The 12,734-nt window shown below is 39.3% G+C and overlaps 1 protein-coding gene across 8 annotated transcripts in view; it reads left to right on the top strand.

Moving 5' to 3' along the window:
* The window catches only part of PTPRA (protein tyrosine phosphatase receptor type A), a 170,865-nt gene that overhangs the window by 12,506 nt on the left and 145,625 nt on the right, over positions 1-12,734 (top strand). The window lies entirely within an intron of this gene.

Here is a 12,734-nt window from a genome sequence, read left to right as displayed (position 1 = left end):
GAGGCCAAGGTGGGCAGATCATAAGGCTAGGAGTTCAAGACCAGCCTGGCCAACATGGGAAAACCCCATTTCTACTAAAATACAAAAATTAGCTGGGCGTGGTACGTGCCTATAACCCCAGCTACTCAGGAGGCTGAGGCAGGAAAATTGATTGAACCCAGGAGGTGGAGGGTTGCAGCGAGCCAAGATTGTGCCACGGCACTCCGGCATTGGTGACAGAGCAAGACTCCATCTTGGAAAAAATAAAAATAGATTAAAAAGACTTGAAACATGTTAATTGAGTATAAGTGTAGATGTTGTTTAGACCCTGTTTCATGCAAACCAACTCTAAAAAGTTATTTATGAGCCCATTCGGAGTAATTTGAAAACCACTTGTATTTTAGATGATATTTAAACAATTTTAATTTTATAAAGGTATTATTATAATAGTATGGTTACATTAAAAAGAAAGACTCTTAGCTGGGCGTGGTGGCACGTACCTGTAGTCCCAGCTACTCAGGAGGCTGAGGCAGGATTGCTTGAACCCAGGAGGAGAGGTTGCAGTGAGCTGAAATTGCGCCACTGCACTCCAGCCTGGTGACAAAGCGAGACTCTGTCTCAAAAAAAAAAGAAAGACAGACTCCTTTCTTTTGCAGATAAGTACTAAAGTATTTTGGATGAAATGACATTGATATCTGGAATTTGCTTTAAAATAATTCAGCATGTTTGGAGGATTACAGATGAGACAAGAATTGCCATATGTTGATAATTATTGAAGCTAGGTAATAGGTATATAAGGGTTTAATATAGTATTTTCGCTACTGTTGTATATGAGAAATTCTGTAGTAAAAATCAAAAAAGAAAGCACTGTAAGGGAAGAGTTTTAGTGGATTTCAAATTTGTTAGAAATAGAAAAATGAAATATCTTCTGATTAATTTTCAAGAGTAATTATATCACAGAAGATTGATATTTGCTACCTATATTTAAAAGGAAATGTTTGTGTAATGGGGGTGGAAATATGATTATCATAATTTAGTAAACATAGCCATAGTGCTTCTTCCTTTTGAATTCATATTTCTTTTTGGTTATGACAGCCTTTAAAACTAAAGATTGACGTGGAATTAGACTTTTAAATTGCTCTATCATAAAATATTAAAATGAGATTTTTCAAACACAATGAGAAATATTTAACCATAGGAATCACAGTAAAATATTTTTAAGATGGATTTTATACTACTATTTTAATTGATAGGAATACCATTATTGTGATCATTCTTTTATTTCATTTGAAATGTTTTGTAGTATTAATAGGTATTAGTACCTGTGTTCTGTTTGTAAGTAAACGTATTTTGGGGATGTATACTGTTATCTATTGGTGGACGTGCAGTTAAAAAGTTTGTCACTACTGTGGAGAATGGACTGGACAGGGTACAGAGACTTTTTTGGTGTTTATTAGAGTAAATGTAGTCAGTGATGAGGGTGGGAGGAGTGGTGATAGGGATGAAGATACATGGACAAGTATGATTTAAATACAGTAGAGGTATTAGGGTTCTAGATTTCTGGCTTTTTGGGAGAGATGATTGCTAGTTAATGAACTGAGCTTTTGTGTGTGGAAAGTTGAAACCTGGCTGCTGTGAATTGTGCAAGTAGTTCTCAAATATTGGCTGACAGATAGCTTAACCAGCAATTAGTTTTCAAACATTGGTTGACAAATTGCTTAGTACAATATTGTAGATGCATTGATACTACCATTAATAAAGAGAATGTGTTCCATTTATATGTTAGCAGCACTCTTACCAGAGCAGTGTGGAATAGTTCCAGGACTTTCACCGTCCTTCTTCTTAAAGGAACCTGGGGCCCAAGCTTTTTTTTTTTAATTTTTATTTTTTTAATGGCCCAAGCTTTTATGGGGATATTTCTGCTCTCCTGGTCCCCATGTCCTCAGTGATGTGAATGTCCCTGACTCAGTGCCTCTGCCCACGATGTCTGTGAAACCGCTGCCTTCCAGTGCCCCTTACCTCTTGGGCCTGCCCACTTTGTTATCAGGGACAGATTTCACAGTGATTTCCAGCCAGCGTTTCTCTTTTCCCAGTTTGGGATGGTAGTTAGAATGGTCCTTCAAAGCCCTCAAGCAAAATGAGAAATGGAAGAAGCCCAGGGAGACTATACCTGGCCTAAGTTCTTGCTACGAGCTGGTGGAAGACAAAAACCCCTTCTCTTCCTGTATTTCTTTCTTTTTTTTTTTTTTTTTTTTGAAACAGGGTTTCACTCTTGTTACCCAGGCTGGAGTGCAATGGCGCGATCTCGGCTCACCGCAACCTCCGCCTCCTAGGTTCAGGCAATTCTCCTGCCTCAGCCTCCTGAGTAGCTGGGATTACAGGCACGTGCCACCATGCCCAGCTAATTTTTTGTAGTTTTAGTAGAGACGGGGTTTCACCATGTTGACCAGGATCGTCTCGATCTCTTGACCTCGTGATCCACCCACCTCGGCCTCCCTTCTTCCTGTATTTCATGCCCAGTAAGCAATAGTGCCATTAGCAGCAGTTCCATCAGCAGCAGTTATGAACCTCTAAGGCATTGATTCTCAATATGACTGACATGGTGGGGAAGACAGTTTGAAAAAGCATTTTCAGGCTAGTCGTGGTGGCTCACGCCTGTAATACTAGCACTTTGGGAAGCCAACACAGGAGGATCACTTGAGCCCAGGAGTTCGAGACTAGCCTGGGCAACATAGTGAGACTCTGTCTCTACAAAAAAATAAAAGTTAGCCAGGTGTAATGGCATGCGCCCGTAGTCCTACCTACTTGGGAGGCTGAGATGGAAGGATTGCTTAAGCCCAGCAGGTCAAGGCTGCAGTGAACACACCGCTGCACTCCAGTCTGGGCAACAGAGTGAGACCGTATCAAAAAAAAAAAAAGCATTTTCAAAAAATGGCTCTGATTTGTTTGTGTTTGCCTCTTAAAATTTTGCTTAATTTAAAATTATGTATGTGTTTGAATAATATGTATACATGTTAATAGTTCTAAAAGTACATATAGTAAAAGGTAGTTCTCTCTTCCCCTGCCTTCCAACTTCTTTCCACAGGCATCCGCAAGTACTATGACCAATACTTGTGAAACCATCCTGAAATACTACATGTCCATCAAATATAAGTTACTTAAATTTGGTATTTCAAGTAGCAATAAGGGAAGATAGGAGAGTTTTGTGCTTATCAAAAGAGGTGAATGTTATAGCAGATTGAGATGATATGTTTTTAACTTTGGTTGGGGTCTTAAGTGGAGCTCAATTTAGTTTCTCCAATGTTATTTGGAGAAATTGCCTAAACCATCCATACTTACCCAGTTTTACTTGGTAAGTTTTCAAAGGTTCTACTTTGAAGAAGGCTTTTGTAGAGCAAGTAGTGGTTGTGAATAGAGCAGCTCAGTTATATGTGTAAGTTTTTTGATGTGGGGAAAGGGCTTTTGTGTAAAGGACTATTTTTAAGTTACTTGGACTTTAATATTTATTAAAGTGGTAAATTTAAAACCTAGTTTTCTTTTAGTTTGCTACTGTACTTGTAAGTATGGGAATTTTATATAGAAATAAGAGCAGCAATTTTCACCTGCTCATCAATTAAGTTAATAAAGTTTAACAGATTTAATTCTTCCAAACCCCTTACTTAGTAAATTAAATTTCCTTAGATGTTTAAAATACATTTATACAGTTAGTCTGTCAAGCACAGTCAATCCTTGACAGGTCAGAGTTACTACCTTAAACGGAATCTTCTTAAGCCCTTGGGCAATCTGTGATGCTAAGAAATTAAACTTGTAAATGTAGTAAAGCAGGTTTCTGTTAAGACTTCCAGTGCCTTTCATTAGCTGAATCTGAATTACCAACATTTAAAAAACGCATATCCTAAACTTTACGCAGAAGTACTAGTAGTACTGTGAGTTTGATATACCATACCTCATTTTATTGCTCATGTCTTTTCTTTCTGGGATTGTGATGCCACTTAGCCAATTAAGGAGAACAGCTTTATCATCTCAGAAAGCCAGGGTTATAAGATTAAAAATACAGAATCATGATAAAGTTATTGGTCAGAGGTTTGAGGCTGGGAAAGGGAACTATAGGCTGTGTATATCCAGGATAATTCCATTCAAGAGATGCTGTGCCCTTCCTTATGTTAAGAGTCTGGAATGTGGCATCAAAGGGGGAATCCATGTTTAGAGTTTGCTTTGCAACCCCCCCGTACTTTTTTTTGAGACAGGGTCTTGGTCAGTTGCCCATGCTGCAGTGCAGTGGTGTGAGCACTGTTGACTTGCAACCTTGACCTCCTGGGCTCAAGCAATCCTCCCACCTCAGCCTCCTGAGTAAGTAGCTGGGGCTACAGATGCATGCCATCGTGCCTAGCTAATTTTTTGATTTTTTGTAGAGATGAGGTCTCACTATGAGCCCAGGATGATCTCAAATTTCTGGCCTCAAACAGTCCTCCCACCTCAGCCTCCCAAAGTGCTGGGATTATAGGCATGAACCACCATGCCTGGCCTTTTCTTCAAAAATAACCCTTCAATCAAATTTTTTTCCTGGTCAAATTGGATTTTGTGTTTCTTTTATATATTCCTTGTCAGGCCCCATATTATTTTAATTTTGGGAGTTGGATAGACTAGGGTTCATATTCCATGCCTGCCATGCTTTTTGTGAACTTGGGAAAAACTCTTAACTCTTCTAAGACTCAGTTTTGTCACCTAGTAAATGGGTTCAACAATAGTAATCTTTGTATTTGTTTTAAGCATTAGATAGTGCGTGGTAAATGCTTAGCACAGTTCTTAGCACATAGTAAATCTTTAATAAATGTTAGAAAATATAATGATCTTGACTCTTTGTCTTCCCTCCCTAGTAGTTGATTTGGGACACACTGTAGCATTATCTGAAATATCACAGAGTAACTTTTTACCTTTCTGATTTTAACAAGGGAGAGTTTGAAAAGGATGGGAGAGGGAAGAGAGAAAGAAAAACTGAGTAATTGTGATCAACTGTACAGCCTTTATTCCCTGAACTGTCTTTCCCTGAGTTATGTGACACATCCTCCTGGTTTTCCTCTTTCTGTCTTTGTGGCCTCTCCTCAGTTCCCTAGGCCCCTCTTATTTGACCACCTCTTGTTTAAGTTACCAACAATTCCATCTCTGGCCCTCTTGTGTTGATTCTACACATTCTTCCTGGAAGCACATGGCCACGGTTTCAGCTTCTGTGCTAATTAGGAGAAAATTTGTCCTCAGAACCTATCTGGATGAAAGCCAGCAGCCCACTGGTCTCCATTAGGCTATCTCCCAGATACCTACAACAGGCTCAGAACTGTCTCATCTTCCCTTTCAGTGTGTTATTTTTATAATCTCTATGTTGATGAATGGCACAACACAGTGACCCAAACTGGAAACTTGGATGTTGTTCATCTGGTTGGTGATCTGTTCCTATCTGTTTTACATCTGTAACATTTTTCAAATTTGCCTGCTTTCCATCATTTCTCCTTTCCCTTAGTTCAGGCTTCTTCTGACCTAGATGACTGCTGCAGGTTCCCTTGTTGTCTACTCATTATTACCTTCTTGTTCCAAGTCATTGAATACATAGCTACTGAGAGTGATCTCTTTAACTTCCTGATCTAATCATAGCACTCCCCAGCTTAAGATTCTATGAATAAAATCCAAACTCCTTAACAGAGCAAGTGTTCATAATTCAACTCCTCTTAACATTGGTAGCCTTATCTTTTCCCTGAGCCCGCTGTCCCTTGATCCTTGGTGGTGCTGTGCTCTTTCTTGCTCTCTATCTTTGGTTGGACTGCCCACTTCCCTCTTTCTTACTTGGCATTAGAATTTATCAGATAGAGATCAGTTCCTCCAGTCAGCATTTCCTAACTGACAACTCCAAGTCTGATCCAGTATAGATTCTTTGCTTCTATCAAGTCTCTTACTGTATGATAATTCATACACTTACATGATAATTCACATATTGGCATGTGAAGATTAAACATTTATAGTCTCAGAAGGGTCCTGATAGTCTAAAAGGTATAGTAATATAGTTGTCTCTTAGTATCTTCAGGTGATTGATTCCAGGACCCCCATGGAGATCAAAATCCAGGGATGCTCAGGTGCCTTATGTAAAATGGCATATTTGCATATAACCTATGCACATCCTCCTGTATATTTTATAGGTTCTAAATCATCTCTAGATTACTTATAACAGCTAAAAGAAAGCAAATACTAGGTAAATAGCTGTTATACTGCATTTAAAATTTTTTATTTATTATATGGTTTTATTTATTTTTTTGATCTGTGGATGTGCAACCCACAGATAGAGATGGTCTGCAAAATTCCATGTTTAAAAGATAAAAAACAAAATTTAAAAAAGAGAGGGTCAACTGGGCCAGGCAAGGTGGCTCACACCTGTAATCCCAGCACTTTGGGAGGCTGAGGCGGGCAGATTGCCTGCGGTCAGGAGTTTGAGACCAGCCTGGCCAATATGGTAAAACCCTGTCTCTACTAAAAATATAAAAATTAGTCCGGGCGCAGTGGCTCATGCCTGTAATCCCAGCACTTTGCGAGGCCAAGGTTGGTGAATCACGAGGTCAGGAGTTTGAGACCAGCCTGGCTAACATGGTGAAACCCCATCTATACTAAAAATACAAAAAATTAGCTGGGCGTAGTGGTGGGTGGGCGTAGTGGCTCACACCTGTAATCCCAGCTACTTGGGAAGCTGAGGCTGGAAAATCGCTTGAACCCGGGAGGTGAAGGTTGCAGTGAGCCGAGATCGTGCCACTCTACTCCAGCCTGGGTGACAGAGTGAGACTCTGTCTCCAAAAAAAAAAAAAAATGTAGCGAAGCATGGTGGCAGGTACCTGTAATCCCAGCTACTCCAGAGGCTAAGGCAGGACAATTGCTTGAACCCAGTGAAGGTTGCAGTGAGCCAAGATCTTGCCACTGCACTCCAGCCTGGGCAAACAGAATGAGACTCCATCTCAAAAAAAAAAAAAAAAAGAGAGAGAGAGGGCCAATTCTATGTAATTTACTGAAGCATGGATTCGCATTATAGATGGTCCCTGATTTATGATGGTTCAACTTATGATTTTTCTACTATTATGTTGGGAAAACTGGTGCGATCTATATATTCAGTAGAAATTGTACTTCCAATTTTGAAATTTGTTTTTTCCCAGGCTAGTGATATGCAGTGTGACAATTTCTCATGGTGCTAGGCAGAAGCAGTGAACCACACCTCCCAATCAGCCAGGTGATCAGGAGGGTAAATGACTATACTCTACAGTATACTGTGTTGTCAGGTGATTCTGCCCAACTGTATGCTAATGTAAGTGTTCTGAACATATTGAAGGTAGGCTAGGCTAACCATGGCATTCGGTAGGTGAAGTGTATTAAATGCATTTCCTACTTATATGTTATTTTCAGTTTATGATGAGTGTATTGGAATATAGCCCCATTGTAGGCCAAGGAACATCTGTATTTACCCGGTTGGGTTCAGCAACATTAGGACTAAGTTCGGTTTAGCTGTTCAGTGAGCCAAGCCTCATGCGGCCTCTAACTCTGTCTTTATTTTCTGCTTTAGGTAGGCCACAGCTCTCCTGAAGAGATTAAGACTTTCTGTGTGAAAAATGATATTCAGAAGGAGGCTAGGATTAATTCTGTTTTTATACATTCATCAAGATTTGAAGGACTCTCATTGTCAATTCTGTCTTAATTGTATTCTATATAATAAATCATAGTTGTATCCAATGGTTCTTGAAAAGTTTGGTTTTCGTGAACATTTCTTTGAATATCAAAGTTTTATTAGTTTGTTTCCCAACTAAACTGGGCGCTCTTTGAGGGGAGGGATTTATGGGACTTGTTTGTTTTGCAGTTATATTATCTCCTGCTGCTAATACAGTGCCTGGTTTGTGGTAGGAATGAGGGATTTACTCCAATAGAACCATACTAAAGATCTCACACTTCTGGATTCCAAATTGATAGCTTTGTAGAATGAACTGGTATTCTCTTTAAATAAGACAGCATGACCTCAGTATAAAGCATAATCAACCGCATGACTCCAGCAAGAACAACATGTATCCCTCAGGGCAGCCAGATAGCATGGCTGACAGAGGGAGTTATGCACAGTAACTGGACATTTTAGAGAGCTGGAGAATTCTTACATTTTGATGATAGTTTAGATTAGAAATATTTAATCTTAGCTATATTTAATGTATTATGTATCTATATATCAGGTATATTTATATGGCATATCATATATATCATATATTTAATTATATTTAATCCTTAGCTATATTTTCATCCCCCAAATGGTATATGGATCTATTTTTATTGAGGGATGGCTGTTTATTGTTGCTTATCCATGGCTCACGAAAATCTTCATGTTACTTGGGAAATCTTTCATTCTGCCTTTTGAAGGACAGCCCAGAACTATTTCCTTCTTGGCACACGACCTTCTAACCCAATGACCGAAGAGTATGCAAAAGCATGGTACACTGTTTTTGAAGATTATTTGTGTCTATTCTAGATGTGTCTTATTTCTTGCAGATATATTGCCTACAAAAGATTGTTTTGATATATATATATATATATATATATAGACTATAGTATGTAGTTTTTATAACATATATATTAAATATTATATATAAATATATAAATACAAGTATTCTACTAGAACTAAAATTAACAAGGATTTGAAATAGTGTCTTGTGAGTAATTAAAATAATGATAGTATCTTTTCCAAGAAATTCTTTTTAATATGGTGGAGATAATGGCATGGTGAAAAGTAGTTAATTATTTTTGGTATTCCCATATTTCACCAGTAGGTTGCCGTAGGTTATAATAGTTATATAATCAAACAGCGGAATACTTTTATATGAGGTTTATTGATACAGAAATGTTTGGTTCAGTGTTTGTCTTCCGGTTTTGTAGATTTTCTTTCGTGATTTTAAAACTGGAAAATACATTAAAACCAAAAACTTTCAGCCTCTATAATGCCCTCAAAACTCAGCAGGTTTTTAAAATGCCTCTTCCTTCTCTTCTCTCCATAATCCTCCTTATTTTTGGCCTTAAGTGAGTCAGGGGTTCCAAATTCAAATACGTTTTTCGAGGCTATGTAGGCAGTGTGAATGAGAGAAGTAAAGCTGTTGGGTCCTGTGCTACATTGGAGGTTCCAAGGCCTGTCTAAATGAGTTCAACTTCAAGATTTTTGTATTTTTTTAGGGATGGTGTCTTGCTATGTTGCTTAAGCTGGTCTTGAACTCTCAGGCTCAAGTCATCTTCCAAGCCTTGGCCTCCCAAGGTGCTAGGATTATAGGTATGAGCCACCGTGCCCAGCCATTTTTTTTTTTTTTTTAAACACACTGTGCCATCAGTTTGTGGTCTTCACTTTAACTGTGAAAGGACTGCTAACGATTGTATGTGTAAGATTTAGTTTGTCTTTCTCTTTGAAAGTGAATTCATTAAACAAAAGCTAGAATAAATTTACTGTTACTTTTTTTTTTTTTTTTTTGAGACAGAGTGTCAGTCTGTCACCTAGGCTAGAGTGCAGTAGCGCAATCTCAGCTCACTGCAACCTCTGCCTCCCAGGTTCAAGTGATTCTCGTGTCTCAGCCTTCTGAGTAGCTGGGACTACAGGCATGTGCCACAACGCCCAACTAATTTTTGTATTTTTGGTAGAGATGGGTTTCACCATGTTGGCCAGGCTGGCCTTGGACTCCTGACCTCAAGTAATCCTCCCACTTCAACCTCCCAAAGTGCATAAGTGCTGGGATTACAGGTGTGAGCCACTGCACCTGGTCTACTACATACTCTTTTAGACCCAGCTGAAATATTACTTAATTGCTGAAGGCTCCTGATCTCTTCCAGACCAGGGATTGTTTTTCCTCATTTTAAGATTGTCATAATAACCATAGTATTGATGTCTGTATATTTTATTTATTTATTTTTGAGATAGAGTCTTGCTCTGTAACCCAGACTGGAGTACAGTGGCACGATCTTGGCTCACTGCAACCTTTGCCTCCCAGGTTCAAGCGATTCTTGTGCCTCAGTCTCCCAAGTTTCTGGGATTACAGGTATACACCACCAAACACCTGTAACTAGCCTGGCTAATTTTTGTAGAGACAGGGGTTTTACCACGTTGGCCCTGCTGGTCAAGTGATCCATCTGCCTCAGCCTCCCGAAGTGCTGGGATTACAGGTGTGAGCCGCCACACCCAACTTATTAACCAATTTTTAATGTTCAGTACAACTTGATCATGATATACATTGTCTTTTTTATGTTACATGTTGATGTAAATCACTGATATTTTGGTTTGGTTTTTTCAATAACAGATCAGACTGTTTTCTGATTTTCATTCTGTTTTTTTTTCTTTGATCCATGTATATTTACAAGTGTCTCTTTTATTTTCAAATAGGTTTTTTTCTAGTTATCTTTTTGTAATGGGTTTATAGAATAATTTCATTGTAGTTAAAGAATATGGCCTATAGGCTGGGCGTGGTGGCTCATGCCAGTAATCCCACTACTTTGGGAGACAAGGCAAGGGGATCACTTGAGGTCAGGAGTTCAAGATCAGCCTGGCCAACATGGTGAAACCCTGTTTCTACTAAAAATAAGAAAAAAAAAAATCGGCTGGGCTTGGTGATGGGTGCCTGTAATCACAGATACTCAGGAGGCTGAGGCAGGAGAATGGCTTGAACCTGGGAGGCCAAGGTTGCTGTGAGCTGAGATCACACCACTGCAATCCAGCCTGGGCGACAAAGGGAGACGCCATCTCAAAAACAACCAACAAAACAAAACAAAACAAAAAACACACACAAAAAATGTGGCCTATATACACCTTCAGTCCTTTGGAAATTGTTGGTATTTATTTGCTGTTTGGCCTGGTATATCCTTTACCCAGATTCCATGGTTGTTAATGTTTTACAGTTGCCTCCTCTTTCTCACTTTACCTATCTATCTATATAATTTTTCTGAATCATTTGAGAAATAAGTTGTGGCCGGGCGTGGTGGCTCACGCCTGTAATCCAAGCACTGTGGAGGCCAAGGCGGGCGGATCACCTGAGGTCGAGAGTTCAAGACCAGCCGGACCAACATGGTGAAACCCCGTCTTTAAAAAAAAAAGAGAGAGAGAGAAATAAGTTGCAAACATAATGCTGTATTACTCATAAATCAGGATGTGTTTCCTGAAAATACTCTCCTAACTCTCTGCAGCACATATATTAAAATCAGGAAATAATATTGATACAGTACTGCCACCTAATTCACAGACCCTACTCAAATTTCTTTTTTTCTTTTTTAAATTTTTATTTGTTTTATTATTTTTATTTATTTATTTTGAGATGGAGTCTCGCTCTGTTGCCCAGGCTGCAGTGCAATGGCGGGATCTCAGCTCACTGCAACCTCCGCCTCCTGGGTTTGTGCAATTCTCTTGTCTCAGCCTCCTGAGTAGCTGGGATTACAGGTGCTTGCCACCACACCTGGCTAATTTTCTGTATTTTTATTAGAGACGGGGTTTCACCATGTTGGCCAGGCTGGTCTTGAACTCCTGACCTCATGATCTGTCCACCTTGGCCTCCCAAAGTGCTGGGACTACAAGCGTGAGCCTCTGCACCCAGGCCCTACTCAAATTTCACTGATCTTCCAATTATGTCCTTTGTAGCAAAAACAAAACAACAGAAACCAACAAAATGCCCTCAAGAAAACAACCGAAAAACTTCCTTTTCTGCTTCATTTATTTCTGATTCAGGGACCATTCAAGATTATGCCTTGCATTTAGTTGTCATGTCTTTTCAGTCTCTTTTAATCTGGAATAGTTCCTTAGTCTTTCCTTATTTTCAGTGATCTTGACATTTTTTAAGAGTAGACCAGTTATTTTGTAGCATGTTCCACACTTTGGGTTAGTCTGATGTTTCCTTATGAACAGATTTAGGTTATGCGTTTTTGGCAGGAATACCACAGACATGATTGTTGTGTTCTCACTGCATCATATCAGGAGGGTCATGTCAATGTGTCTCATTACTGGTTATGCTCAATTTTATCACTTGGTTAAGCTGTTGTCTGACAAGTTTCTGTAAAATTAGTTCAGAAGTATTTCATACTGGTTAGTAAGAATGCATTTTGTGGGCCAGGCATGGTGGCTCACACCTGTAATCCAAGCACTTTGGAGGCCAAGGCAGGAGGATCGCCTGAGGTCAGGAGTTCAAGACCAGCCTGACCAACATGGTGTGACCCCGTCTTGAAAAAGAAAAAAAAAAAAAAAAAAAAAAAAAAAGAATGCATTTTGTGAGGTGATACTTTGAGACTATATAAATAGCTTATTTCTCATCAAATTTTTTGCTTTCTAGTTTTAACATCCGTTGGTGATTTGTGCCTGAATCAATTATTATAGTGGTTGCCAGATGGTAAATTTAAAATATTTAATCCTTTCTTCTGAATTTATCATTTGGCATTTCTTTTCTTTTCTTTTCTTTTTTCTTTTTTTTTTTTTTTTTTTTTGAGACAAGAGTCCTGCTTTGTCACCCAGGCTGGAGTGCAATGGTGCAATCTCGGCTCACTGCAGCCTCTGCCCCCCAGGTTCAGGTGATTCTCCCACCTCAGCAGCTAGTCTCCCAAGAAGCTGGGATGACAAGCACCTTCCATCATGCCCTGCTAATTTTTGTATTTTTTAGTTCAGACAGGGTTTCACCATGTTGGCCAGGTTGGTGTCGGACTCCTGACATCAGGTGATCCACCCCCCTCGGCCTCCCAAA

Source organism: Sapajus apella, unplaced genomic scaffold, assembly GCF_009761245.1.
Source record: "Sapajus apella isolate SASKATOON/1434 unplaced genomic scaffold, GSC_monkey_1.0 scaffold33, whole genome shotgun sequence".
Classification (NCBI taxonomy): Eukaryota; Metazoa; Chordata; class Mammalia; order Primates; family Cebidae; genus Sapajus; species Sapajus apella.
This window is presented reverse-complemented; position numbering and strand designations above follow the sequence as displayed.